The following is a 5,695-nucleotide window of genomic DNA, read 5'->3' as shown; positions in this document are numbered from 1 at the left end:
GATGCGTTACATACTGATATCCCCTATATCATATATCTTTATTAATATTCTATTTACGTTTTAGCTGTTTCTCTTCATCCCTCCAATCTTAGAACGATCATCAGCCTTAGATTTACATAGTAACATTAGATAACGATACGTTCGATTATTAGTCCTTATGGGTTCGATAATCCTTAAAACTACGCGATGGGACTATGCACTTGCAGTCACGATTCCCATAGACTTACTAAGTCGCGATCAAGTTTTTGGCGCCGTTGCTAGGGACTAGTTTAGTCGATATCTTAACTCCAGTGTTGCCCAATATAGACTAAGGCAAACAATTCTTTTTCCCTTTCTACATTTGTCGAGTGTATGCCAAGTACTCACTCTCAAGGTGTGAAATTAAAGCTACAATTCGATGAACCTGAGTGTTATCTTAGATTAGAACGCCGAATACGAGACTTGATACGAGAACATCGTATCAAGCTAAGTCTTCCTAACCTTAACATCCTACTTATGAATCAGTTATTCAATCAGAGATGGCCGAAGGAGTGCAAAATTGTCCTCTTAAGTACTATACAATCCCTTCGCAGGATGAACCATATAACAACATCGCTGCCCCTGCCATCGAGGCCAATAATTTTGAGCTAAAACCTTCGCTGTTGTCAGTTGTACAGCAAAACCAATTTTCAGGTAGTCCCACGGAGGACCCGAACCTACATTTGTCAATATTTTTGTAATTCGCACACACAGTGAAAGCGAATGGTGTCAGCCCAGAAGCTATAAGACTACGTCTTTTCCTATTTCCATTAAGAGATAGAACTAGAGCTTGGCTCCAGTCTCTACCATCCAACTCTGTCACTATGTGGAACGAGTTGAAGAAAGTCTTCTTAGCCCGATATTTCCCACCTAGTAAGACGACTATGCTAAGAGCCCAAATAAACGAGTTTAAACAAAAGGATAATGAATCACTTTTTGAAGCTTGGGAGAGATACAAAGACATGATGAGGCTTTATCCACATCACGGTCTAGAAGAATGGTTGATCATCCATACCTTTTACAACGGTCTCTTGTACAATACAAGATTGACAATAGACGTCGCCGCAGGTGGCGCACTGATGGATAAACCATACAATGGGGCCTATCAACTCATCAAAAGTATGGCCCAGAATCATTACCAATGGGGAAGCAAAAGAACCTATGTAGAGAAACCTCAAAAGAAGGGAGACATGTACTAATTAAGCAGTCTTGACCATATCAACGCCAAGGTAGATGCTCTTACTCAAAAATAGACAACTTGAACATAACACCAGCAACCACCGTGGCTGCCGTTGCACCAAATTGCGAGATATGCGGAGTTCAAGGGCATACTGCCCCAGAATGTCAACTCTTGACAAGAACCTCTACATACCAAGTGAACTATGCTCAAGGAAACCCTTACTCAAACACCTATAACCCAGGTTGGAAGAACCATCCTAACTTTTCGTACGAAAACAACAATGCATTGTATGCACCTAACCAAGCTCCTGCTGTACCACCAGGATATCATAAAGCTGCCACAAATACTCAAAATGCTCATAGGAAATCAAACTTAGAAATAATGATGGAAAACTTCATAGCTACCCAAGCCCAAACAAATAAGGATTTCCTAAATCAAAACATACACACTAGTGAGCAAATCAAGCAGTTAGCAAACAAGGTAGACGCATTAGCCACCCACAAGAAAATGTTGGAAACACAAATCTCACAAGTGGTGCAAAAACAAGCACATACTGCTGCTCCTGCAGGCATATTTTATGGACAGCCGCAACCAAACCCGAAAGGTCATGCAAATGCTATTATACTACGAAGTGGGACAGAACTAGACGGACGGACCGACCCTAGAACTAAAAACCCATCCATGCATCAAGACCCTAGTAAGGTTACTGAGAAGGAAGACGAACAAGAGGAAGATAAAAACGAAGAGGCCGTAGAGAAAGAAGAACCTTATGTGCCTCCACCACCGTATAAACCCCTTATTCCTTATCCTCAAAGACTTGTTAAATCTAAAAGTGTAGGACAATTTAAAAAATTCGTAGAGCTTCTAAAACAATTGAATATCACGATACCCTTTACAGAATCGATCACTCAAATGCCCTAATATGCTAGGTTTCTCAAAGAAATCTTATCTAACAAGAAGAAGATAGAGGATAATGAAACCGTTACACTTACTGCTACGTGTAGCGCCATAATATAAAACAATATACCTCATAAGCTGAAAGACCCAGGTAGTTTCTCCATACCCTGTGTAATCGGAAAGATTGTCATCGACAAAGCACTATGCGACTTAGGAGCCAATATTAGTTTAATGCCCTTGTCTATATGCGAAAGGCTAAAAATGGGAGAACTAAGACCTACGAGGATGTCCGTACAACTTGTAGATCATTCTGTTAAATCTCACGTAGGTATGCTAGAAAACATTCCGGTGTGCATAGGACAATTCTATATTCCTACTGATTTTATAATCATGGATATAAAAGAGGATTCCAACATTCCTATCATATTAGGAAGACCATTCCTAGCTACAGACGAAGCTATTATAGATGTTAAGAAAGGCAAACTATCCTTTGAAGTTTGTGAGGAAAAAGTTGAATTCATTTTGACGCAATTCCTAAAGGCACCAGCTATAGACGATACCTGTTATCTACTAGATGTCATCGACGAATGCATAAGAGAGATGGAGAATGAACAAACATCATACTCCGAAATACTGAAAATTCCAAGGCCTTCTACTTTTGAAGATGAAAATTTAAGTGAGGAATACCAAGATAACAGCCTAAGCGAGTGCCTAGCACTAACGCCCGATCATATGCCTTGCCCAAAGAAACCAACCCTAGAACTTAAGATGTTACCCAAAAATCTAAGGTACGAATTCCTAGACACTGAACTTGAGCGACATATAATAGTAAATGCAGACTTAGGGCAGATAGAGACCGAAAAGCTTCTACACGTTTTGAGAAAATACCCCACTGCTTTAGGCTACAATATCTCAGATCTGAAAGGAATAAGCCCTTCCATATGCATGCATCACATAATGCTAGCAGAAGACAGTAAGACCTCTAGAGAACATCAAAGAAGGATAAATCTCATTCAGAGTGATGTAGTAAAGAAAGAAGTGCAAAAACTATTAGAAATAGGTATTATCTAACCGATATCCGATAGTCAATGGGTCAGCCCAGTACATGTCGTACCAAAGAAGGGAGGCGTCACAGTTGTGAATAATGAAAAGGAGAATCTATAGCACAAAGAGTGGTTACTGGAAGTAGAATGTGTATTGATTATAGAAAATTAAACAAAGCCATTCAGAAGGATCATTTTCCTTTACCGTTTATCGATGAAATGCTTGAAAGATTGGCTAAGCATTCTCACTTCTGCTACCTAGACGGTTATTTGGGATTTTTCCAAATTCCTATTCATCCCGACGACCAAGAGAAAACAACCTTCACATGCCCCTGTGGTACATTCGCCTACCGACGAATTCCATTCGGACTATGTAACACTCCCGCAACATTCCAAAGATGTATGATGTCAATTTTCGCTGATTTCATAGATGACATCATGGAAGTCTTCATGGATAATTTCTTTGTATGCGGACACAACTTTGAAGGCTGCCTATCGAATCTTGAAATGGTACTAAAAAGATGCGTAAAAGTGAACCTCGTGCTAATTTGGGAAAAATGCCATTTCATGGTCCGACAAGGAATCATACTCGGACACATAGTATCCGACAAGGGGATTGAAGTCGACAAGGCCTAAATAGAAGTTATAGAAAACCTCTAGCCTCTGAAAACCGTAAGAGAAATACGAAGCTTCTTAGGACACGTCAGATTCTACCGGCGATTCATTAAAGATTTCTCAAAAATCACCAAACCACTGACTGGCCTATTGATGAGAGACTCCGAATTTATCTTTGGCGAGAAATGCCTAACGGCGTTTGAACAACTGAAAACAACTCTTATTACCGCACCTATCATGCAACCGCCCGATTGGAGATTACCCTTTGAAATCATGTGTGACACTAGTGACTATGCTGTAGGCGCAGTCTTAGGACAAAGAAGGAATAAGAAACTTCATGCAATATACTATGCAAGTAGGACCCTAGACCCTGCACAGATGAACTATGCCACCACAAAAAAGGAACTTTTAGCTGTAGTGTTCGCTCTGGATAAATTCCGTTCCTACCTGGTAGGAGCAAAGATAATTATCTATACCGGTCATGCTGCAATTAGGTACCTATTAAAAAAAAAGGACGCCAAACCAAGACTCCTAAGGTGGATCTTACTATTACAAGAGTTTGACCTAGAAATCAAGGATAAAAGGGGCACTGAAAACGTCATGGTCGATCACTTGTCAAGAATGGAAAGTATTGAACCTGAACGAGTGCCTATAAACGATGATTTTCTGTACGAAAGACTTATAGCCCACTTGGAAAGCAATACAGGTAAATATGCATTAACCCATAAGGATACCAAAACAAACGAGGTAGTGGAAGCAATTTACACCAAAACCACACTACCATGGTACGCTGACTTCGTCAACTACTTAGCAGCTAGGCTGCTTTCGCCAGACTTGACCTACCAACAAAAGAAAATATTCTTCCACGATCTTAAACATTACTATTAGGATGAGCCTCTACTTTTCAAAAGGGGTGCCAACGGCATTTTCTGTCAATGTGTCCTCGAGGATGAGGTAGAAAACATAATCTCCCACTGTCATTCTGCTCCCTATGGAGGACATGCAAGCACCTCGAAGACTTCCGCTAAGATCTTGCAAGCCGGCCTTTTTTGTCCTACTCTATGAAAAGATGCCCACATCGCGATCACAAATTGCGACCGGTGTCAATGCACTGGCAACATATCTAGACGCGACGAAATGCCGCTTAAAGGCATTTTAGAAGTAGAAGTCTTCGATGTTTGGGGAATCGATTTTATGGAACCTTTCCCATCTTCTTTTGGTAACAAGTATATCCTTGTCGCGGTCGATTACGTATCAAAATGGATTGAGGCCATAACCTCTCCAACGAACGAAACACGAGTGGTAATTAGACTCTTTAAGCGTATAATCTTCCCTAGATTCGGAGTGCCGAGACTTGTCATCAGTGATGGTGGCTCCCATTTTATTTCAAGGATTTTTGAAAATCTATTACTGAAATATGGAGTCCGGCACCGCGTAGCAACACCATATCACCCACAGACGAATAGGCAAGTAGAAGTCTCAAACCGAGAACTTAAACAAATCTTAGAAAAGAAGGTTGCCACCTCTAGGAAAGATTGGTCCTCAAAACAACCAGAAGCCCTGTGAGCATATAGGACAGCTTATAAGACCCCAATAGGAACCACACCTTTTAAGCTAGTTTATGGGAAATCATGTCATCTGCCGGTAGAATTAGAACATAAAGCATATTGGGCCATTAAGACCCTTAATCTCAATTATACTGCCGCAGGCGAAAAAAGAATATTAGATATCCACAAACTAGAAGAACTTAGACTAGATGCGTATGAGAATGCCCGAATCTATAAAGAAAGAACAAAAAAATGGCACGACAATTGCATATCAAGGAAAGAGTTTAAGGAAGGCAACAAAGTACTTCTGTTTAACTCCCGCCTCAGACTCTTTCCCAGAAAACTTCGTTCTAGATGGTCTGATCCCTTCGAAATTACCAATATCTTTCCAAATG

The 5,695-nt window shown here is 40.5% G+C and overlaps 1 non-coding gene across 1 annotated transcript; it reads right to left on the bottom strand.

Moving 5' to 3' along the window:
- Positions 1–902: 902 nt before the first annotated feature.
- LOC127116364 (small nucleolar RNA R71) lies at positions 903–1,009 on the bottom strand. Its single transcript, XR_007801314.1, has one exon. It is a non-coding gene; the product is annotated as a small nucleolar RNA R71 (small nucleolar RNA).
- Between the last annotated feature and the right edge of the window lie 4,686 nt (positions 1,010–5,695).

The sequence above is a fragment of the Lathyrus oleraceus genome, chromosome 1 (assembly GCF_024323335.1).
Source record: "Lathyrus oleraceus cultivar Zhongwan6 chromosome 1, CAAS_Psat_ZW6_1.0, whole genome shotgun sequence".
Taxonomy (NCBI): domain Eukaryota; kingdom Viridiplantae; phylum Streptophyta; class Magnoliopsida; order Fabales; family Fabaceae; genus Lathyrus; species Lathyrus oleraceus.
Note: the sequence above shows the minus strand (reverse complement) of the source record. Positions and strands in the feature narration are given on the sequence as shown.